Source organism: Pinus tabuliformis, chromosome 4_1, assembly GCF_031772625.1.
Source record: "Pinus tabuliformis cultivar Carrire ecotype Pingquan chromosome 4_1, CPIR1, whole genome shotgun sequence".
In the NCBI taxonomy this organism is placed as follows: domain Eukaryota; kingdom Viridiplantae; phylum Streptophyta; class Pinopsida; order Pinales; family Pinaceae; genus Pinus; species Pinus tabuliformis.
In genome coordinates, this window is record NC_142303.1 from 281,699,968 (window position 1) to 281,725,772 (window position 25,805).

Sequence of the window (25,805 nt, forward strand, 5' to 3'; positions counted from 1 at the left end):
AAGTCCGAGACCTAAATTAATATTTGAGGTTTTAGATCAGTCCCAAGATTGATCAATTCAAACCTCAGAGTTGAACTCTGAAGCTTTTATTGGTGGATCGTTTAAATCTGTCTTTGAGGTCATATAAATCTGCCAACTTAACTACAGATTTTGGTATAGCATCAATGGATGTTTTTGTTTAAGTTGGTTATCATGCTAGTTCTTCATCAACTATCTAGTCATCGTAAGAGCCTTCTGAGGTCAGGAAGCTTATGATATCCAGATCGTTATTAAAGACTCTCAGTGGTGATATTATCAGGAATAGAAGGCCTAAAAATAATTCAATGGAAAATCGATCTAGGCTATAATCCTCTGGTGGGATAAGCTTGGAAGCAACATTGGCTAGAAGATCAGCACTAGCATTCTGGAGTCTTGGAATAAGGGAAATATTAAATGTTGTAAAGTGAAAAGTCAGGTCTTGGACTAATGACTGATAGTGTTTCAAATGTCTTGACAAACAGTGTATATTATTTCTCACCTGTTTTATGACAATCTCCGAATACTTGGAGGTATTTAACGTTAAGGCCAATTGCCTTATACAAACCTTGAACTAGTGCTTCATATTCAATGGTGTTGTTTGTGCAATCAAATTCAAGTCTGCATGCTAACATAGTCTTTTCCCCTCTGGGTTGACTAAGATGCAACCTGCTCCTACTCCATCATTGGATTTAGATCCATCAAAAAATAATTTCCAAAATAAAGATCTAACTACAGGTTTATCTACAAAATTTACACATTTAGAAGTGTCTGTTTGGGAAAAATTTTCAACTTGAGATACAACAGAGTTTTCTAAGAAAGGTGAAGTGTGAGCATTGAAATTACCTAGAAATGATTCTACAGAATAGTTTCTAATTATATTTTTGCTATACGCAACTGGTTCATTTTCTCCTTCTAATTCTGTTACTATGTACTTTTGATGTTTCTCGCGATCAACTCTTATTTGATTTGGCTTGCCATTATAAGGAAGCCACATGTGAGACCAGTCAGTTGCAAAATAACCATGAAGGTTTTCTCACTAGTCTCTACTAAGGATTAAGCCATAGAACTCGGGAATGTCAGCCACAAGTATGTCAATGATTTGGCAAACTTTAGGGTTTGATGAAAGTCTGATTGTTACTTGGTTAAGTTCCCCAACAACTTCGACTTTAAAGCGATCTACCTGAACTATTTGCACAGCAAATTTCTGAGGCTGAACATTCAACTTTGCACAAATTGTTCTGGGTAAGATGTTAGATAAAGCTCCAAAACCAACTAGACAGTTGTGTAATTTTTTATTAAAGACTTCAAAAGTAAGGAGAAATGGTGGAGTGTGGGATTTTGATCTTCCCCTAATTAGAGCGATATCGGTTGGATCAATCTTGTTCAAAGAAGTGCTAGGGGGTCTTCCCATTTCTTGGGCAGCTTGTGAGATCACGGCAGCAGGAAGCGGCGCAGTAGGTACTACTTTAAGTTCTTTAAGAAGTAACTTCTGCTGATGCTTCAATTTACTAAGCTCATGAAAGGTGATGTTTGCCCTAGTTTTCTTCATATCATCAATAATATTATATTCCATTTCATCAGAAACTATCAAAGTTTTAGATGAAGGAGAAGGATCCAATTGAGTAGGTGTAGTTTGAGTGGATTTTGGTACAGATTTCTTACCTATTGCTTTGTCCCTAGGGGTGGCATTGAAGCTTTCTATTTTGGATTTGTTTGTGACAATTCAACAGGGTTTTTACTTCGGGTAGCGACAGGTAATGCTTCTTGCATTTCTTCATTGGGAAGTATAAAATCCCACATTCCTTGTAATTTTGCCACTTCTTCATCGTCCGTTTGTTCTTTGTTTGTTGAAACTTCATCCTCCTCTCCATCTGATTCAGCATTTGATATAGCATTTGGAGGTTTAGGATCAGCAGGGGAATTCCTTTTAAATGGTCTAAAAGGTTTCTTAGAGGAAGTCTCTACTACCTGTTTTTTAATATCAACCATTTCGTTAGACATGGTCTTGAGGACTTTCTGTAACCCTTCAAGATCAAAAGGATCTTTTGGTGGTTTCTTCTTAGAGTCATCCCTAAGGTTACTTTCTTATATTTCCATTCTTCTAATGCGTTTCTCTTTTCCACGGCTAGAATGTGTTTCTCCACAGCTATTTCCTCTTTCATATTTTCGGCCAAAGTTGGTTTGGCAGCTCTATCAACGAAGATAGTTGTGTTTGACAGTAGAGCAGAAATATACCACTCATTTTGGACCTCATCGCTAGGCTTAGATTTCGTTGGTATCTTATTCAACAATTTATTGAAGCGAGAGTTGAAGTCCTTAATGGGTTCTTTTGGTTCGGCTTTCAAGTTGGAGATATCATTGATTAGGGTAGTTGTAGATCTATCATCTCCAAATTTAGTTAAAAATTGCTCTTGAAAAGCATCCCAACTATTAATAGAACCTGATGGTAACAAAAAGTACCATGATCCTGCTGCTCCCTGTAAAGTATATGGGAATAATCTTACAACTACATCTTCTTCCACTACTTCATTCAAGTTAATGGACAACATGAAATTATTTATATGTTCCTCAGCTAATAGGCCATTATCAGGATTGAATTTGGGCAACCATTTCTCTGGGTGTGCTGGTAATTGATGTAAAGGCCCAACCATCCTAACAGCCCCTGGGTTTGTCCATGGCCTTGGAGGATTTTGTGCCATTGCTGGTATGTGGGTAGGGGAAGGTGTAGCAGTGGTTGAAGGTGATTGGGTAGAGGAAGATGTAGCTCCTGTACCTGTGTGAATCACGATCTGGAGTGGCGAGGTGGATGATTGATCTTGTGAGGGTATAGATGGAATGAATGAAGATGATGATAGAACCTCGTTGTGAGATTCAGATGGTGTTTTCTTAGCTTTCTTACAGCTTGGCAGAGGAAATTCGAACAAAGGAATTCTGAACTTTTCACTCTGTGCTCTAGTTAACCATTGAGATGGGGTGAGCTAAGAGGTAACACTATCCTAGGATAACTCAAATTCTTCTTGAGATAGTGAAATCCCCTGTAATTTATGAATCAAAGATTGAACTTCAGGGGCTTCAGTAGAAGAAGAATGATCTGGCTTGTTTGGGATTTCAGCAACGAATTGTATAATTTTTGTGCAACTTCTCGCTTAGGATCAGGGGATTTGGAAGGCTTTCGAGAAGTTGGAGGTGATGGTGAGGGAGTTTTACTCTTATAATGGCCTGTTAATTTGGATGTACTTTCCATTCACAGTCAAGCCCTCCTTCTAATGCCAAAATGTGTGAGCCTTCGAAAATCATTTCTTCAACATGGGGGAAAACCACCCGGTCCAGACCTTGGTTGGCAGCGACTTTTCTATTTGGAGTAGTGGCTCTGACTGGGGATAATGGGACCAGTTTCCAAATCTATTTAATGATTGTGCTAATGGGGTGATATGTGATGTTTTGAAGTAATGTCTGAGCTAGAAGTAATCTAATCTAAACTAACAATCACATGCATTTTATCCTAATTTAAACACTATCTAATTATAACTATACCCAGGATTAAATTGATGTATGTGATCTACAATAATGTCTGAAAGCAATTAATAATAAAGATCATTCAGTTGTGATGAGAAATGAATTCGTTTTAACAATAATCATTTCGTATATGTAGAAATTTTGAATAATATGACACATATTCAACAGAGATTATCCTGATCATGTACTATTGCGGAATACATACACAATACATAAGCTCCTCTACGCTGATCATCAATATAGCAGCATCAATAAACAATAAAACATCAAGATCATTCACACATTAACACAGTATGTAACCCGGGGAAAGCATCTCGCTAAAAACCCCAACTATCTATATATTAATGATTGAGACCATGTAACATTACAAAGTACAATGCTTATCACAAGAAATCCAGTACCAGATCCACCTGTTACACACAATACAGCTCAGATCTGATCTCCAAATCTATTCCACTGCTTGCCTGCCTCCACTGCTCAATACCTGCTCAAGAATGAATGAGAATGGTTTACCAAACTCGTATTTCACCTCCAAAGAATCACTCACACTGTGTTAGACGTGAGTAGAGGCTATAATACTGGGAAAATACATGAGCAAACTCATTGGCATACTCAATCCCTTGATTGTGCAAATCCTCATGCACAACTATAGTCACAACTGATAGCAATCTGATTCTCTAACACCTGTCCCTGCTGAACTGAACATGCAACTGAGTTAACTGATGTATTCATTAGTTGCATTATGATTTAATAATTAGTTTAACAACTCATCATTAGTCTATTTGCAGTTAGACTAACTACAACTAGTTTAACCAAGTCAAACTGAACACAACTCCATCAACTCCACAATCAACTCCACCAAACTCAACTGATTGAGTTCTAACTGAAGTCATGCATGCAACAACTCAACTGACTCATAAGAAAAGCGTACTTCCTTCTGACAGCTACATGGGCCACATTTGTAGCTCAAACTGAAGTGCTCCAAGAGAATAAGATCAAGTTTATAGTCCAAATATTATTATGAGACAATAATATTTGACTTTTCTATTTTGGACAGCCAGTCTAAAAATAGACTTTGATCACTCCTGCTGTGATCACTCCTGCTGTGGTCACTCCTATTGTGATCACTCCTGCTGTGGTCACTCCTGCTGTGATCATCCCTGATGTGGTCACTCCTGCTATGATCATCCCTGCTGGGATCCAAAAATAGAACTTGCGCCATAATTTGCCTGCGAGCCCACTTAGTGAAGGCGACTCTTTTCACTAAGCTCCATCATCTTGTTGCAATCTCAAAACTCCCTCTCGACAAGATATGGATTATCAGCAACCCCTATCCTGCCTCGGTGGTACTCGAATTTGCTCCTGGTGAGAGCCTTCGTCAGAATATCAGCATCCTGATCCTCCGTTGGAATGTATGAAAGCAACATGATCCTCCGCTGCACACAATCTCTGATATGATGGTACCTGATGTCCTTGCTGCCATATACTCGGCCTCTTGAGCTCCCTGCCCAATCTGCATCCTCCTGTCTGTACCAAGATCCATATCCCGATGTGCCTATCAAGTAGCGCAATACATGCTTGCCCGCCTTCAAGAAGAGCTTGGTAGGTTTAACCATAGCTTGTGAAAGCTGGTTAACTGCATAGCATATATCGGGTCGTGTATTAACAAAATACATCAGTGACCCCACCAACTATCGATAAACAGTGGCATCCACTTCTTCTCCCGAAGTGGCATCCTCCTTCCTCCAACCTCCAGGAAGAGGAGTATCAATAGGCTTGCAGCCATGCATGTTGAACTTCTCCAGTATCTCCCTAGCATACTTGCCCTGAGAAACAAACAGTCCACCACTGCGCTGCCATATTTCCAATCCTAGGAAATAGTGAAGGAGGCCCAAATCCTTCATCTCAAACTCTGTAGCAAGATCCTTCTTGCATGACAGTATCAACAGCTCATCACCCGTTAGAATCAAATCATCAACATATAGTACAATGATAAGCAACTTACCCTCCACCACAATCTGGTATAGGTTAGGATCCGCCTCGCTCTTGGAGAATCCAAGTCCTGTGAAATAGCTGTCTATCTGTGTGTACCAAGCACGTGGTGCTTGCTTCAACCCATACAGCACTCTCTTGAGCCTGCACACATGCGACTCGCTGCTGAAGACCTCAAAGCCTTCGGGCTGCTCAATGTACACCTCCTCCTCAATGACTCCATTGAGGAACGCAATCTTCACATCCATCTGATGAATGTGCCATCCCATCTGCGCTGAGAGAGCAAGAATCGTCCGTATGGAAGAATACCTTGCGACAGGTGCAAAGGTCTCCTCATAATCAATCCCCTCTATCTGTGAAAAGCCTCGGGCAACAAATCTTGCCTTGTACTTCTCCACACTCCCGTCAGCTGCCTGCTTAACTTTGTAGATCCATCTCGAACCCACCACTGATTTCCCTTCCGGTCTAGGAACAATCTCCCATGCACTGTTTCTGACAATAGAATCATACTCTTCCACCATGGCGTCTACCCATGCGGGGTCCTCCACAGCTTCCTCGAAAGAGGATGGCTCAGTCACAACACACTTGCTCATAAGAGCCATGTATCCAGTGTACCGATCAGGTGACTGTCTCTGCCTGCATTGGGCTGTAGGTGGTCCTACAACTTTCTTTGCATCTTGAGCCAGTCGCTCAGCTTCTGTCAAGCGCTTTCACCCTCTGATGGTTGGCGCTGCATGAGTGATCTCTTCCACTCCATGAACCTCGTCCTGTGGCTGATCCACATCCTAAAGCTCATCCTTAGGAACTAATAGCTCCTCATCTGCATGTAAGTGTAGCTCCCTCTCAAGCAAACACTTCATGGCTTTCTCCTCCTGAAATTTTATATCCCGTCGCACGACAGTTTTACCACTGTCTGGCAAATACACACGATAGTTGTGGGGCGTATCAGTGTACCCCAAAAATATCCCAACCTCTGCGGTCGGCTCCAACTTCTTCCTGGCATCCTTCGTCACATGCATGTAAATGTTAGCACCAAAAATCCTCAAATGAGAAAGATCAGGCTTCTTACCAAAATAAGCCTCCTCGGGTGTACTCATGCCAAGTATCCTATGAGGACAACGGTTCTGCACATAAACTGTTGTATTGCATGCTTCCGCCCACAAGTGAAGGGGTAGGCCCTGATCATGCAACATTGCCTGTGCAGCACCCACAATCGTTCTATTCTTCCGCTCAGCTACCCTGTTCTGCTGTGGGTTATGGGGAGCTATGAGCTCTCTACGAATCCCTTCTGCCTTGCAGAAATCCTTGAACTCGTCCGAGATGTATTCACCATCATTATCGCTCCTAAGAGCCTTCACCTTCTTCCCCGACTCCTTCTCGACCAGTGCTTTGAATTCAAGAACTTTGAATATGTCTCGCTCTTCTTCTGCGTGAAGAAGATCCAGCACTTACGAGAGAAATCATCAACAAAAATCACATAATACCTGTGTTTTGCTGTCGAAGCAACTAAGAAAGGTCCACACACGTCTGTGTGAATTCTCTCAAGGATCGTCGTGGCGCGACTATCCTTCTCGTGAAAGGTGGCTTTCACAAACTTCCCCAAAGTACACCCCTTGCATGATCTGACTGTGCAAGTGTGCCTTTAGGAAGCCCTGTAGTGATGCTGCAGTATCTTCAAGGCTCCATGGTGAAGGTGACCCAATCTCCTGTGCCACAACTCACCATCATCCCGGCTCACCAATCCTTCTGCCTTGCCTGCCATTGTTGCGCATCCATCTACATGCAACTGATAAAGGTTCCTCACTCGAACCCCTATCTTCCGGGTCTCACCAGTTGTCTTGCTGTGCAGGAAAGCCTTTCCCTCGCTGAAAACAACATCATACCCCTTGTCTTCCAAAATCGCCACTGAGATAAGATTCTTCTTCAATCGTGGAACATGCATGACTTCCTTCAATACGAAGGGTTTACCAGACTCCCTCTCAAAGGAAATGGTACCGATACCGGTCGCACTGTATCTACCATCATCGCCCATCTCGCTGTGCACTCCAAGATCTTTGTCCTCCATATCAGAGAACAAATCTCTATCTCCCGTCATGTGAAAAGACGCACCACTATCCAAGAACCACACCGATCCCATCACACTTGAAACCAAGCATGCGATCAATGAAAAATCAAGCTCAAACTGTGAGGCTAGAGCCTCTTCTGCTAAAGATCCAGCAGCCTGCTTGTTCTTCTTCTTCTGCGGACAATTAGTGGCATAGTGTCCATGTTGGTGACAGTGAAAACACTTCACCTTGGACATATCCTGCTTCTTGCCTTTCGCACCAGACTGAGAAGCTTTCTTGCTCTTCCCTTTCTTTGCTTCGGTAGCCAAAGTGAAATTCTCTTCATCAGCTCCCTTTGACGAAGTTCCGACCCTGGTACTCCGCCTGATCTCCTCCTACACAAGATCTGACCATAGTCTTTCCCATCCTGGCAATTTCTCCTGACCATTGACAGAGTCCTGATAGGAATGATAACTCTTTGGAAGACCAAGGAGAGCCAAGCTCACCAAGTCCTCATCATCGACAGTAACCCCCACACTTCCCAGCTCATCTCAACACTGAGTGAACTTCGTGAGATACTTGGGCATACTGTCACCCTTCTCGCATTTGATGTTTCTGAGTTTATCTTTGAGCGCCAGCTTCCTCTGATCGCTCTTGCTTTGGAATAATTCTGTTAATGATTTCCACATCAAATATGGAGTAGCCTTTCCATGGAGGCTGGACACAATGTGATCCTTCACACCCTCCAACAGAATCCTTCGACATTTTGCGGTCTTCTTTTGCCAAGCATCAGCTTGAGTAGCATCAGTAGGCTTTGGGACATCCGTATCTATGAACTCCTTCAGCCCGTTATCATCCAATACTGCCTCCATCCTGTCCTTCCATGCAATATAGTTTGAGTTGCCCTCAAGAGCATACTCCAATCGCAATCCGTTGAAAGACATTGCTGCGTTGCCACCAAGAAAACACTGCTGCAAATTCGAATTCCACCAGCAACCAACTCAACCGCCTCAGATCTAAGATTCGTGAGAACACAATATTTCTCGTACAGAGATTGACTGTATGGGCATTCACCGGATATCTCACCTTCCAAAAGAAGGATGAATCCAGAGGCTACCTGGCCCGATTACAGACTCTGCCTGAGGAAATAGAATGTAAACACTTCCTGAATAGTAGATCTAATGATCAACAGCTCCGATACCATGTAGAAATTTTGAATAATATGACACATATTCAACAGAGATTATCCTGATCATGTACTATTGCGGAATACATACACAATACATAAGCTCCTCTACGTTGATCATCAATATAGCAGCATCAATAACAATAAAACATCAAGAGCATTCACACATTAACACAGTATGTAACCCAGGGAAAGCATCTCGCTAAAAACCCCAACTATCTGTATATTAATGATTGAGACCATGTAACATTACAAAGTACAATGCTTATCACAAGCAATCCAATACCAGCTCCACCTGTTACACACAATACAGCTCAGATCTGATCTCCAAATCTATTCCACTGCTTGCCTGCCTCCACTGCTCAATACCTGCTCAAGAATGAATGAGAATGGTTTACCAAACTCGTATTTCACCTCCAAAGAATCACTCACAGTGTGTTAGACATGAGCAGAGGCTATAATACTGGGCAAATACATGAGCAAACTCATTGGCATACTCAATCCCTTGATTGTGCAAATCCTCATGCACAACTATAGTCACAACTGATAGCAATCTGATTCTCTAACACCTGTCCCTGCTGAACTGAACATGCACTGACATGCAACTGAGTTAACTGATGTATTCATTAGTTGCATTATGAGTTAATAATTAGTTTAACAACTCATCATTAGTCTATTTGTAGTTAGACTAACTACAACTAGTTTAACCAAGTCAAACTGAACACAACTCCATCAACTCCACAATCAACTCCACCAAACTCAACTGATTGAGTTCTAACTGAAGTCATGCATGCAACAACTCAACTGACTCATAAGAAAAGCGTACTTCCTTCTGACAGCTGCATGGGCCACATCTGTAGCTCAAACTGAAGTGCTCCAAGAGAATAAGATCAAGTTTATAGTCCAAATATTATTATGAGACAATAATATTTGACTTTTCTATTTTGGACAGCCAGTCTAAAAATAGACTTTGATCACTCCTGTTGTGATCACTCCTGCTATGGTCACTCCTACTTTGATCACTCCTGCTGTGGTCACTCCTACTTTGATCACTCCTGCTGTGGTCACTCCTGCTGTGATCGTCCCTGCTGTGGTCACTCCTGCTGTGATCATCCCTGCTGGGATCCAAAAATAGAACTTGCGCCATAATTTGCCTGTGGGCCCACTTAGTGAAGGCGACACTTTTCACTAAGCTCCATCATCTTGTTGCAATCTCAACAGTATAAAAATTTAGCCGAAATGATTGTGAAAGATATATCGCATAAGGAATTATTCATGTATTCAGCATAAAATATAGATCATCATCATACAGAAGTGCAATAATGGAAATCAAGATTCAGACTTTCATACATAAACAATTCGAAAACAAATCATTGCTTAATACATAAATAAAAAGGATTACGAGATAAAAGTACCATTTATAATACATCCTACTCATGTGCTTCAGCGATATTGATCTATCTTCAGTGCATTTAACACCATCTAAGAGTACAAAAGTGCAATTTCAGTAGAAGATGATAAAGCAGATAAAAATAAATCTTGTTCCATTAATTTCACCAGAACTTCCTCAAAGGGACAAAAGTGCATGTTTTGTAGACTGTTTCTGATAATATTTCTGGACCCCTCTCTAAATTCATGAGAGGGGTTTAAATACTTAAACTATAAAACTAAAAATATATTATTACAAAAATAGTTAAGGAGGTTTAAACTACCTGCCTCAAATTATGCAAAAATAAAATCAAAATAGAAATAAACATGTGACTAGTTATCGTGCATTTGATCTTTCAGATCGCAAATGTCCATCATGGGCTTGAGTTGTGTTGGTTGGCCAACTTCAGCTTTCAATTGTCCAACGAATACGGCATCGGTCAGTGTTGGCGCCATTTTCTCCATAGAAGTGGTTAGGCATCGCAGGGTCATCCATTGGCTGTGAGGTTTTACCAAATGTTACCAATATGCTTCCCAGTTTAACCTGGTCGTTTGCCTTATTACTTCTGCTTTTTCTTCTGTTGCCTATTTCCATTGTAGTTCAAGCTGTTTTGCATTAGGAAGAAAACCTGGAATGGATTTTGCCACAAGGTTGGCACTATGTAAATTTTCATTGACATTTTTTATGACATTGTTTATTGTTGCTGCCGCGTCTGCTATTGCCTTTTCTGCTTCTTTAAGCCAAGAATCCCAGCTCGCAAATAAGATTTCTTTATGCGATTCTTCTAGTTTAGGCAAGTCGGATTTTCTCCCATATTTTGTATTCTGCCAGGTGATGAAATCGGAGACCTTTTTAAAGATCTCATCATATTCAAGTCTCATTTCCATGACTTGACTTGTCAATTTGTCGCTTGTTTCGCAATAAGAGTTCCATTACGAAATCTTCTAGCACAATAATTATTTCTAGTGCATCAGCTGGGAGTTAATACCGAGTGCTTCGGTAACAAACTGATCAATTTTTGGATCATCTTTGTGTAGATCATTTATTTCCTATATTTGTGCTTCCTTCTCTGCTAAGCTGGTTCGATGTTCTATTTGCATCTGCTCGAATTCCCGTTGTAGCTTAGCTAACTGTATCTCTGCCTGCTGGTCAGATTTTGCTTGCTATAATTGTTGCTCAAGCGACATAATTTTATCTTATTTTTCTCTAAGCAACATTTGTACCTCTGTTGCTTTGTCCATGGTCATTGTAGCGTAGGCACCTGCAAACTGTGAGAGTCTAGTAAGATTGGTAGACGGGTCGACGGGTGAGTCTTTCCAGAGAACATCCATTGGTTCATTTTTAGGGGTAGTAGCAGCTGTAGAGTCCAACTTCCTTTTCTTTCTTTGTCTTTTCACCACAGCCTTATGTTGTGGGCTATAAAACACATCTAGAGGGGGAATCTCTTCTATTCTCAAAACTATTTCAGAGGTGGGGGTAACAGGGATGTGTTCTACCTCTTGAGTATTTATAGTCTCTTCTGCTGTAATTTCCTGAGTTGTTTTCTGTTGTGGAGTTTGCAACTCTGGCATTTGTTCCTCTGTGTTGAGCCTTTTATTAAAATTGTCCCATTCTTCCTCTAAATCAATTACCAGGGGTTTTATTGGCTGTGTGGAGGTGGCATGGATTTTAGCCTGCTTGCTGACTGAAGTTTCTTCAACTATCTTCTGTGTAGATTGGGTTGTATCCTTTACCAACTCCATGCTTCTATTTTTCCCATTTTGTGATGACTTCTCTGATTCCTTGGTAGATTTCTCTTGGGATTTTGCTCCAGAATCGGTTTTAGGATTTTTAGCGGAGTCACCTTCTATACTTACACTGGGAGTAGGCTCCCTTATTGGTTCAATCAATAATTGTTCCAATGGGACCTTTGGTAACCTCCTTTTTCTGTATCTGTAAAAATTTTCCAAATCTTCACGGTCAAAAAGTAATTGTGCCATATGCTTCACCTCTGTGAAGGTGTTTTTCTGCAAAAAGATGTCATCAAAGGCATCTTCCTCATTACTGAATACTTTTATTTTCACCAAAGGGGTGAAATTTTCGACAGTGCCAAACGGGTCATATTCCCTTCCGGGGAATTTAGGTAATCACAGAGATAACATGTTCTCTGCTTCTTTAAATGCATGCCTAGGTCGTGTAATGAAAATGCTCCACACTGTAAAGGAATGTAGGCAAGATGACCTTTTTTTATTCCTTTAATGTCTTGCTCATCCCTCCCTCACTAGCTGTTTGATAGGATGTCTCTCTAGCCATCAATTTTTCTGGAACATAGTATGGGAGGACATGGGGGGTGGTGATGCTGCCAAAAACCCTGATATATGTAAATTTTTCCTCCCCAAACCATTTGGCCACTGGGAGGATATCTACTTCAGCTTCTTGGGAAAACCTGGGGGCATCTCGATTATAAAGCCGCTTGTGAATAGGGAGCATAACTCCATGAAAAATCTTGAAAAAATGTGGTTGAAAGTTGGATTCCCACATGTCCTTATGGTATATATGAATGGGAAGTGTATTTCGAATAGTCCATTTCCATCCCATGATAGGGAATTTTGAACTAAAACAAATTGCATCCATTACATAGGTGCTCATAAAAAATGGAGGGTAAACCCTCAAAGCAACACTTATTTTCCTTCTATACTCGATAATTGTTTTTGCTAAATTGTTAGACAAAATTTGTGCCCAATTCATTACAGTTGCATTAACAGTTGCATCTATTAACGGAAACCACTATGGGGAGAATTTAGTACTATCAGGTTTTCCAAATAGTCTACATAGCATGGTTGTTGCAAAACTATGAGGGGGACAAATAGACGAAGTAGTGTACATACCGTTTTTGTCTTTCTTGATTTTGTCCTCATTATTTGACCAGGCCCGGTGCAGTCTGCTGGGTCGTCGTTCTCTTTGGCAAACTTCTCAATGAACTGCCTATTGTAGATGACTTATGGCTCTGGTAGGTGGTACATAAGTCGTAGGTTATCTGGGGTAAAAGATCCCATAACCTCTTGGCTTCTTGTCTTGAATTCTCTATCTGAGATGTCGGCTTCATCAATAACCCATTTAACCATGTCGATATAAGGGATTATCTTCGGGCGCGCAGCTATGCGGTGCAAAAATGAGCATGTTGTCTCTAACATGGAAGCGTCTGAGGAATCACGTCCGTCAACTGTAATCTTCGTTTCTAGAATCCTTGGTTGCTCTTCCTCCAATATATTATACATGGCCTCCCATGTAGAGGTTCCTCCCTCTCTGTTGCATGTACTATTCGTAAACAGAGGAGTCATCTCTGACTTCTCTGAGGCGACTTTCTTGCCTTTCTTCACCATTGTTTTCAATGATTTGCTCTGTGGATTTTACCTGAAACTGAAGAACAACAACTATCGGATACACAAAAGATGATAATGAACGTAAAATGAAATAATGCAGATAACTTGTAAAGGTGATAAAAGGAATTTTATTCGAACGCACGTAAGAAGATATCATATCACGCTAAATGGCTTTTCACACATAAATGCAGTTATCTCTTACTAAATGCCCACTAATGCTTCGTTATCCCTTAGCTTTAATGCTCATAAATGTCTGCATCGTAAAACAGGAAGAAAGCTTCTAGGGTGGCGAGCCTTTGAACTGCGATGATGGCGATTATGTGATTTGCGAAGAAATATCGCAGATCGCAATATCGCATTATTCCTTTTCGCCTTTCTTACCTCCTGCTGTGTTTTTGCAAGATGCGAGCCACTCGTTAATCATTTCAAGACATAGCTACTTGCCAGGTTTTTCTATGTAAAAGACCATTTTTAATGAGTGACGGGCCTAAAACATCTGCTTATGATGTATTCAAGGAGTGGGTCCAAGTCTTGATCGCGTTTCACAATATCGGCTAGTGGTAAGTTTGTTGTGTTTGTTTGAATGCCCGAAATGCAATGCGATAAAGGTTATAACGCCATCGCAATTCGCATCTCGCATGTTTCAAAATAACCTTTTTGAGGCGGGTCCTTTATGAATGGCAACATGTGATGCGAGACTAAACTTTTTGAAGAAAAAGCTTAAGGACCTAGTTTATGTCAGAATTAGGATAGTTTCGAGCATAGAGTCCTTTTTCAATCATTTTACTTGATTTGGAGGGTTAGAAAGGTCTTTTGATGGTGCTTAATCATGCTGTATGTGGGAAGGTAAGCATTTAGTAGTTCTCTAAAAAGGGGGGTTTGATTGATATCTTGCTTTATTCCAAAAATAAAAGAAATTCATAATTGCTAAGTTTTGTTTTTTGGATGGATTATTTAAAGGGTCCCCATTTATTAACGTAATATTAACTACCATCATTAATAAATGGGGGTTGTTGAATAGCACAACAAGTTCCTATACATCTCCTCGCTCGATACAGTGTACCAATACGTTGTCAAGATTGAGCAGAAGTTTAAACAAAAGAAGCGAGACTTTGTATCTACGAATTTGAGGCAAGGAAAAGGTTCCCCCAAACCACAGAGCAAAGGACAAGGCCAGGGCGGGGCGAACCAGGACAACCCGCTGAAGCCGCAAGAAAGAACAACACCACAAAGTCAAAGAAGGACACGGGAAAATGGTGTGACTTCCATTAGATCTCCACTCTCAACACAAGTGAGTGTCGGGCCAAGCAGTCACTGGTGGTCGAGCTGAAGGCTTCCAAATCAAACACATGTTCCAACTCGGAGTTAGAACCTGAAAAGGGGAGTGACAAAGGGAACAAGATAATTAACGTGGATACCAGTACCACTGTCGCAACCACTAAGATCCATAAGAATGAGCCTAAAGATCCAGAGGAGGGGGAACGCCTCTTCCACTCATAAATGTCGGTGAAGGGTTCTCCACTATAGTTCATTATTAACAATGGGAGCCAAAAGAACCTCGTTTCAGCATAGGTCATGAAGTGGTTGATCCTACCGACTACAACACATCCATAGTCATACACCATCGGGTGGCTTCACCAAGGACGAGCTCTCCACCTCAGCCAGTAGTGTCGCCTTCCCTACAGCATCAAGACCTTCACGGATGAGGTATTATGTGATGTTGCTCCTCTTGAAGTTTATGATGTATTATCAGGAAAACCATACTTGTGGAAGCAACATGTTGTATATGAGTCTAGACCTCACTCTGTGATTATTACTTTGGGCAATAAGTTGTACAGGATGCCGAAGATAGCCCCACCTATCGCCATCTCTTTGATCACTTCAAAGAAATGCGATAAGATCATTTCCTAGACCAGGAAATTTGTTTTCCTTATCATTCACCCTCAGGGCAAGAAGAAGGTTGTGGCCACGAATTCCAGACAAGGCTCCTCTGCACAGAAGCAACAAATGGACAAGGTTGTGGAGGAGTGCAGGACATTTTCGCCTCACCAACAAGAGTACCTCTACACTATCTGTTCAAGCACTCCATCGATCTGACCTTGGGTGCACCACTACCCAATGGATTGATCTATCGAAGCTCTGTTTTGGAGAACAATGAGATCAAGAGGCAGATTCAGGATTTGTTGTAGAAAGGGAACATCAAGCCAAGCTCATCACCATGTGGAAGCCTGATCGTATTGGCACAGAAGAAGATCGGGACTTGGAGACGTTGTATTGACTATTGGGCATTGAACAAGATCACTGTCTGGAATAGGTGCCCAATCCCACGGATTGATGACCTTCTGGACCAACTCAAGGGGGGGAAATATTTAGCAAGATTGACTTGAAGTCGGTTATCACTAGGTGCCTATCGAACCCTCCGATGTGTGGAAGACTGCCTTCAAATTCAAGGATGGCCTTTTTGAATGGCTGGCCATGCCTTTCGGGTTGACAAATGCCCCTAAAAACTTCATGGGATTAAGACAGATGCCTTCGACTATGTTATTGGTGCAGTTCATATAGACACAAGGGAAGTTGCATAACGATCACCATTGGAAATAGTCCACATACCTGCAACAGTTCCATTTGAACATTAAGTATAAGAAGGGCAGCACCAAAAATGTTGCAGACCACCTCAGTCGACCACCAGTCATGGCGCTGATCACTGTGCTTGACTCTTGTGGGCATGAGACTTCGGGGTGGCCGCATCTTTACAAGAGCAATCCAGAATTCGACATCACATACCAGACACTCCTAGAAGGTAAGCAAGTTCCAAATTTTCACCTTCAGGATGCACTATTATGCCACGTGGGACACATCTGTGTTCCTTAAAGTGAGCGTGCCAAGATGATTTGGGAGGCGCACTACAGTCGGGCCACTTTACATTTAGGAGTAGAGAAAATAGTGGCAGTACTGCAGAAGAATTTTTATTGGCCGAACCTTCATCAAGATGTTGGGAAGTACATTAGATCTTGCACCGCCTACGCCATTGTAAAACCAACCATCAAGAAGCAAGGCCTATATACTCCTCTACCTACTCCTAGTCAACCTTGGGAATCCATCTCCATGGATTACATGTTGGGCCTTCCTTCAATTAAGCACGAAAACTACTGCGTTTTCATGGTCATCGACAGATTCTGTAAGATAGACATTGTGGCGGCCTACAAGAAGAGTATCGCAGCAGAGGCCACTACTAATCTCTTCTTTGAGCGAGTGTGGGTACACATTGGGATCCCATAGTTCATTATATCAGATCGGGACAATAGATTCCTAAGTGTATTTTGGTCAAGTCTCTGGTCAATGCTAGATAGGAATCTTACTAAGTCAACGGCTTTCCACCCCGAAACGGATGGCTAAATAGAGGTCGTCAACAGGATGATCGTACACATTCTACGCATGTACAACTCGAAGCATCCACACACATGGGATGAAAGCCTATGTCCATCACAACTATAACAAATCTCTCCATAGTTCAATGAGCCACAACCCCTTTTAGGTAGGGTTGGTGTTTCAACCACTATGTCCTATTGATGTGGCCATACCATTTGCCGCTACTCAAGCAGATTCGTCTCACGTCTAGTCCGAAGTCAATAGGGCTAACAAATTCATTGAGTGCATTTAACACATCCCCTAACAGGTCCATGATATATTGGACATAGGCAATGTTAAGTATTAGCAGTGCCATGATCAACATCAAGTGTCGCACAAGTTCCAGGTGGGAGACAAAGTTTAGCTACATTTGCAGAAGGAGTGTCTCGCTGGACCCCACAGCAAGCTTCGCCTGCTCCGATATGGGTCATGTTATCACCCCAAGAAACTCTCCTAGGTTGTATATCAGAGATGCTCACGAACATTAAAAACTCAACAAAAATGTTGGAAATAGGTGGATGAATGGAAGAGATGATGCATATTCAAGCCAGATAACCACTTCTACTATGCTTAACCCCAGACATGGGTGAACACCCCCAGACTACAAGGCTTTAGACCACTGATTACTCACAGTTTAAGGAATAGGTGAGCATGAAGAATATTGACCACACCAGCAGATGCACAGGACCCTGTCATGGCCGGCTGCAACCAGTTTAAAGGTCTGTAAATCTATTTCCTAATGCACAGATAGAATGACAGCTCTCTGGCATTAAAACAACAGAAACCTGCATACACATTCAATAATACTTACTAGATTCTAACACAGAGGTGGGATGACAGCCCCTCTGATGCTAAACATCAAGAGCATATGAAAAATGCATAACAGGCACAGCCTGGAACAAAGAAGAAGTGGAAAGTGAGCAATTGACAGCAAAAGAAGCTTGCATTAGCTGAAAATGAAACCAGACGCTGCAGGTATCACAGTAGTTACAGTCTCCAGAAGTTGAAATTTACATCAAAACAATATCCATAAACCCTCATTACATCTTGTTTTTGGGTATATATGGAGGTTGATTACAAAAATATCTGCTATCCTATGCATGGAGGGGTCATAATGGACCACCAACCACCTTAATACTCTGATATGGGTCTCTGATACAATCTATTGCTTTAATGAACAAATCGACCTTTCTGCTGCTCAGTCGTCCTTCTTTGAGCAGATGGATCTGATGGAGTGTAATGTGTATAAGGCTCCATGACTGACTAATGCCTTTAACTGCTCTTTCCTGTACTTTTCTTCCTCGGCCATATTGCTCTTGAATTCAGTTGTTGAAGGATAAATGCATAGGGTATTGGTAGATGGCCGCCATTGTCCTTCGGAAGCACAACTCAGTCAAAGGTGGCGAAGACTTCATGGTAGGTGTACGAGTGGGCAAAAGACGAACATCAACCATTGGATCGCAGTAATCAATGGCATAGGCTGCCAGATAAGGAGTATCGGGAGGACACGTGGATGGACAAACGAGGGTCGTCGGATCGTGGGCGGGTAGATCCGACGGCTGACAGGTGGCTAACAAACGCGCGGGGATCGTACGGGACGGCGGTAAGCGGTTTCCCCGCACCGCTTATTGGAGGTGGGCGGTATTCGTACGCGACCGCGCGATCAAATAAAATTGCGACGTATGGCGGATGGGACAGGCGGGAAATCGCCGCGATCGCGAGTTAACGAGCGGGTAGGTTTCGGCGGCGGGAGGAGCAACTACCGTTAGGTCTGGAGATGGACGATCGGACGGTGGGGAGATGAATGAGGTTTAACGCGCAGGAAAAAGGCTGTAGTGGTGCGGGAACCGTTGAATCAGGGTGTTCAACAGCTGCAATTGCGGCAGAGGGTTTACAAAGGCACGTAAAGATATGAGTGGAGTCACGTGGTTAAGCGCCGGGGGCTTAAGGAAAAGGGGCTTATGGGTTTAACTTTGCGCTCGAGGACCTAAGGGAAAGCGAGTTTGTACAGGGATTTGGAGGCAAAACGGAGGTAGGGGAGTCTATAAGAGCATCGGCAAAGTTAAGGGGAATGGGCGGAATAACTGCATCAAATCCCTTTTTGATCATAAACAACCCGATCAGGCCTGCATTTGACCTTCAAATGGTAAAACTAATAGCAGAGCTAACACTGGCTCCTTCTGGGGATGGGATCCTCCCTGTGAGGTCTCAAGAACCTGCAATCAATGCCTTCCTGATGAAAAGAAATTAGCCAAAATTCCTAGTGTTCCATTAGGCATGGAGTCTACTTTGCCTACACAAAACTGATGAAAACAAAATATTTACAACTTTTAAGGACATAGACCTTAAACAACATAATTTTTTAGAAAACGCCCATTAACTGGGCCATAAAAAACTGTCTCTCCTCCCATACTTTTCAGTATGAAGGTGTTGTTCCCTTGAATCTGAAAATGATGAAAGGGCCTGTCCAGAAAGCATCAAATTTCCCATGGTTGCCTTTCTTTTCCTTCAATGCATCCCATTTCAGAACCAAGTCTCCAACCTGAAAATTATCTGTTTTTTTCCCTTTGTCAAAGGCTTGCTTGATCTTCTTCTGATGTGCTGCAACCCTTACAACCAGCTGTTCTCTGATATGATGTACCTCTACTAAATCAGTGATCCTTTTTGCCATGTCTTCCTCCTCATTCTACTCTTCTTGAAGGAATTTTACCACAGGAAGATTTAACTGAATTGGAAACACAGCTTCAGTGCCATATACTAGCTTGAAAGGAGAATTCCATGTGGATTTCTTAATGGTCACTCTGTCAACCCACAGCGCATACTTGAGCTTAGTATCCCAATTCTTTTTATTGTCCTCCAGCAACTTTTTAATTATCCTGATCAGAATTTTATTAGAGGATTCTGCTAGACCATTTCCTTGAGGATAATATGCAATGGAATGAACCAGTTTAATACCCATTGAATCACACATTTCCACCAATTCTTTTTCCCTGAAGGCTGTTGCATTATCTGTGACAAGTTCATGTGGACAACCAAATCTGCTGAAGATATTCTCTGTCAAAAACTTCATGACCACATTATGATCAGCCTTCCTGGTAGGGATTGCTTCAATCCACTTGGTAAAATAATCAGTGGCTACTAATATCCATCTGTGCTGGCCACTGGAATGTGGATTGATCTCTCCAATGAAATCCAAGCCCCACCGCTGAAAAGGTCCTTTTGCATGTATTGATTTTAGGGGCAAGGACTTCAACTGTTGTTTTCCTTCAAATCTTTGGCACCTATCACAAGATTTAACAAATGAAAATACATCGGAAAATAAGGAGAGCCAATAATACCCAGCTTTGAGGATCTTGTGGGCTATATTCTTCCAATAATGGTGCCCTCACACATGCTGGAATGAAATTGCTGCGTGACTTCTATTGACTGTTCTTTTTCCAGACACCTCAAAAGCACTCCAGATGGATCCCTCCAATAGAGCAGATTTTCATTAATGCAATATTTAGTTGCCCTAAGCTTTATAGTTCTGGCTTGACTTTGAGTAAAGTCTGAAGGGATTTCTAGCTTCAGCAAGAAATTAATTATTACAGAATACCAATCACAAGAAGCTAGATTTTCGGCCACTGACTGCTTTCTGTCTGGTTCAGTTGCTTCCTCTTCTTTATCTGTCTGACCAATTTCTACAATTGTGCAGAGGAAATCAATATCCAATGATCTGCAATTTTCTTCAGCCAATAATTTGGCAAGACCCTGACCTCTGACCAGCTTGGTGGGCTTCAATTCTATATTAAATTCAATCAATTTTGCAATCCATTTAGCCCTTCTTCCATCAGCATCAGGTTGTGCCAAAACATCTTTTATAGCAGCCGAAGGTACATATGCAATTATCTTAGAATGCAGAATGTAAACTTTGAAAGCTTTCAAGGATTTGATAAGAGCATATGCTTGTTTTTCGATAATATCATACCTCAGTTCAACATCCCTCAAAAATTTGCTGAAAAATGCCACCGGATGCTCTGAACCTTCTTCATCTGCTTGCAATAAAACTGCTGCAATGGTGTCTTCAGAGGCAAATGAGAATACATGGAACTCCTTGCTGTAATTTGGACTTATTAAAGTGGGAGCTTCCATAATAGCTTTTTTAATAGACTCAAATGATTTTCTCTCTATATCAGTCCATTTTATTTCTGCCCCTTTCTTCAACATGGAGGTAATATGCTTCACATATTCAACAAAATTCGGGATAAACCTCCTTACAAAGTTAATCTTGCCCAGAAAGGACTGTATATCCTTCTTTGATCTTGGGACAGACAAGGCTTGTATTGCTTTTACTCTTTCTGGGTCAATTCGGACACCTGCAGCAGAAACAACATGTCTAACATCTTGCCTTCTTCTAAAGCAAATTGTGACTTTTTAGGATTGACTGAAATCCCAAACCTTCTACACTTCAAAAACACTTTTTTCAAATGCTGCAAATGATTTTGATGGCTACTGGAGTATACTATTATGTCATCAAGGTAGATAAGGACAAATTTATCCTTCTCTCCTACAAATGCTATATCCATAGCTCTCTGAAAGGTTGATCCAGCATTCATCAATCCAAAAGGCATCTTGGCATACATAAAAGTGCCCCAAGGAATGGTAAATACAGTCTTCTCTTGGTCATCTGGATGCACAACAATTTGATTAAACCCTGAAAATCCGTCCAGGAAAGACATCACTTTGGTTCCTGAGACCTTCTGCAGTAGATGCTCCATATTGGGTAAAGGATAGTTATCTTTCTTGGAGCATTTGTTTAAGTTTCGGAAATCAACACACAGTCTGATTTCTCCACTTTTCTTCCTCACCACTACTAGATTGGCTACCCATTTGGAATATCTAAGTGGAACTATAATCTTGGCAGCCAGCAACTTTTTAATTTCTTTTTCAATTAGAGGAAGAAGCATAGGATTTATTGGTCTCAGCTTCTGTTTGAAAGGAATGGTGTCTTTCTCCAGAGGGATTTTATGCTGGATTATCTTCTTATCATACGTTTTCATATCACTATACTCCCAGGCAAACACGTCAGCAAATTACTTCATTAAATTGCAGTATTCAAAACTTTAGTCAGCAGACAATTGAGTGGACAAATTTACATATCTTGGCTAACCTGGACTCCCTATATCATGCTTATAGACTGCAGATTGGTCTTATTTTTGGGCAGCCTTGTAAGGTACATCATTTTGGTCAAACAGTGTTTCTAGAGGAATTAAACCCTTAGGAATATGATTGCTGGGAAGCTGGACAATGCTATTTTTACCAATTTTATTTCTAAGCTGTGATTTGGGGCTTTCTAACAAGGCTTCATTATCTTGGTCAATTTGCATTTCAGAAAACTCATCAATGACTTGTAGAAACCTATTTATCTCATCATCATCATCAAAAACTTTCCAATGCTGGACATTATCAGGCAAGGATGGTCTGTACTTCATTTGGAATTCATAAATAATTTTGGGAGGCATGGGAGGGATAAACAGGCTAGCAGACACAGCAAGGGAATCAGCAAGTTGTTTTTTGGCTCTCGGGATATATGAAATACAGAAATAATCAAAAGAATCTCTGATTCTCCATACCTCATCTCTGTATGCTTTCAGCCTTGGGTGCTTTGCCTAAAATGTTTTATTTACTTGCTGAATGATCAAATCAGCATCTCCAAATACCTTTATGCTTCTGATTCCTCTGTCTTTTGCTGCATTAAGGCCCAATAGCAAAGCCTCATACTCTGCTATATTGTTTGTGACTTGGAAAACCAGCTTAAAAGACAGCTGAATACTTTCTTGTTTTGGAGATACTAGCAACACCCCTGCTCCTGCAGTCTCCCTGGAACATGCTCCATCAAAGAACATCTCCTAAACCTGACTTCCTTGCTCTTCTTCGGCCTAAATTGTTGGTTTCCTGATCTGCAATGAGGCCTTCTGAGATTCTTCTATTTGGATAATACATGCTCCAAAATCGGTGTCCACAGCATAGATGGGATTATTAGTAGGATTCTTCTCATCACTAATGATATATGCCAACTGTGCTTCTCTGTACAATCTCCTGCTTTCTCCTCCAAAAACTGGGACTGTTGCATAAGATGGATCATTCTGTAATGTCCCACCTAGTCTCTTAATCCACCCTCTGGACAGCAGCATGCCAAACTTAGGAGGGACATCTGCTACCACAATATCCATCATCATACTATTCATGGGCAGCTGAGTTAGGGTAATGTCTAGATCTTTGATCAATCCCAGACATTTCACCTTCCTTGAATCAAAAGAAAATAAATCATGATAAGGTCTAGTGATGTCAAGGCCTAACTCTTCCATGACAACTTTAGGCATTAAATTGTGGCTGGCCCCTGTATCTAGCAGGTAGTTGTGGAGGATTTTTTCATGCATGGTCAAGGAGACATAAAAAGATGGAGAATTATTATCAGCAGGTTCAATCATGGGGCTGAGCACAATGGCAGGCTTGTCATCTTGCAAATTGACAGAGTCAGTGGAGGTTTGTGTGGTTTCCAGCTCAAGAGCTTCAAAGATAGGCTTTGTAAACATTTCACTCTTCACCAACTTTATCAGGGGCACAGATATTTTCAATTTTTGAACTTCTGACTCAAAGCTGAAAGAAGAAGATAACTTATCAGAACCTTTTACCTCTTGAATTGGTGCTTTGAGGATGACTGGATCAGCTACTGGTCTTCTCTGTTTGATATTCTGTGACTCTGTTTGGACAGTAGCTCTTTGGGCAGGATTCTCCTTGACATTTTTTTCATTTGACCTCAGATTATATCTTTGCTGCTCCTGAGTTTGTATAACAACCTCTCTGTCCCACTCCTGACTGTCTTGTGTCTGCAGCAAAGATTCTTCATAAGCAGTCAATGTCAAAAATGCAGCGTTGCCTTTATCTTCCATGCAGTGAATTTCATCCTCCTCTTCAAATTGTTCCTCCTCCATGACTACATTTTGGAAAGGAGCTTTAACTTTCTGTTCCTCATTTGGTTCTTCACCCCTCTAAATGATTTGTAACTGCTCATTTGCTCTTCTGAATGGATTGGGATTTCTTGGAGCAAATGTGTTATGTTGCCTTGTTTTTCCTGAATTCTACTCAACCTTCAGCTTAGAAATTTCAGCAGCCAATGACTCTATCATCTTAGTCATTTTATCTAATTTAGGCTCTGAAGATGATGCAGAGGAAGTAGAAGCCTGACCTCTCTGCCTCCTTTTGTCAGCTTGACTTTTTAACTTTTCTGCAGCCATAATATTAGACTCTACTTCTAGGGCTGCATCCTGCATGTCTGCCAGAGTAGCACATCTCCTTTCTCTCAACGATAGGCAAAAATCAGAGTCAATAGCATTGGCATAAGTGAGTTTAGCAGAGTTGGGGGTAGGCTTTACCTCAGCTGGTATCTTACTATACATACGATTGAATCTTTTATTAAAATCAAGCAATGATTCCCCATTTTCCCTCTTTAGGTTGCCAAACTCAGTATGGTAATATAGCAAGTCCTTTTTATCTCCCCAGTGCTTCAAAAATGCATCATCTAAGGCTTCAATATCTGTTATAGATCTCTGGGGTAATTCTCTGAACCACTTCCTAGCCTCACCATCAAGGCTCTGTACAAAAACTCTCATCCACACATCATTTTCACTTATATCTAAGTTATCAGCATAACTATAAAAAGCTTCAAGGTGTTCTTCTGCTGTTACTCCCTCTGTGCTAGTGAATTTAGGCATATACTTCTGATATTCTCCCACAGGCATAGGATTCAAAGGAACAGGCAAGACCAAAGGTCCATATCTGGCAGCTACAATTCTTTCTATCTTCGTGGGTGCTTGCTGGCCTGCCATGATTGAGATATGTGGAAGGATACTGGCAGATTGAATGGTAGGAAGTAATGTGATGGATGGCAGAGACAAAGGGATGTTTTAGACTGTATGGGAAGCTTTTTTTGGACTGAGATTCAAAGGGGAACTAGATGGACAAGGGGCTGAATTAATCTCTGAAGGAATTTCCTTATTAACAGTGCTAGGCTCTAAATCTTCAAACTGTATATCTTCAGCAATAACTTTATCTTTCAGAGATGCATGCGATTTCTTAGGCTTACCTGATCCTGATGCCCCTTTCTATGATGCTTTCTTTGATTTGACAGTCCTCTCAAGGTCAGGCACTGGTTCAGCTAGTGATTTCTGAGGATTTCTTCGAGTATGTCTCACAAACTGAGCCAAAACTTCAATGTGGAGTCGCCAAATGTTGGTCTTCCTCCATTGGAGTCACTAAATAGATGATTACAACCAGAATATGTGCCCAGACCTTGTCTATCATCAAAATCTGGAACTGTGTCGTTATCCCAGGGAAGTTGAGCTTCAATCTCCTCTCCTTGGCAACGACGCCAATTAATGTTATCACCCCAAGAAACTATCCTAGGTTGTATATCAGAGATGCTCGGGAACATTACAAACTCAACAAAAATGTTGGAAATAGGTGGATGAATGGAAGAGATGATGCATATTCAAGCCAGATAACCACTTCTACTATGCTTAACCCCAGACATGGGTGAACACCCCCTGACTACAAGGCTTTAGACCACCGATTACTCATAGTTTAAGGAATAGGTGAGCATGAAGAATATTGACCACACCAGCAGATGCACAGGACCCTGTGATGGCCGGCTGCAACCAGTTTAAAGGTCTGTAAATCTATTTCCTAATGCACAGACAGGATGACAGTTCTCTAGCATTAAAACAACAGAAACCTGCATACACATTCAATAATACTTACTAGATTCTAACACAGAGGTGGGATGACAGCCCCTCTAATGCTAAACATCA

At 41.4% G+C, this 25,805-nt stretch overlaps 1 pseudogene across 1 annotated transcript in view; it reads left to right on the plus strand.

Annotated features, from left to right (window-relative positions):
- Positions 1–25,805, plus strand: part of LOC149175357 (uncharacterized) — a 28,248-nt pseudogene that overhangs the window by 1,574 nt on the left and 869 nt on the right. The gene's annotated exons all lie outside the window — the stretch shown is intronic.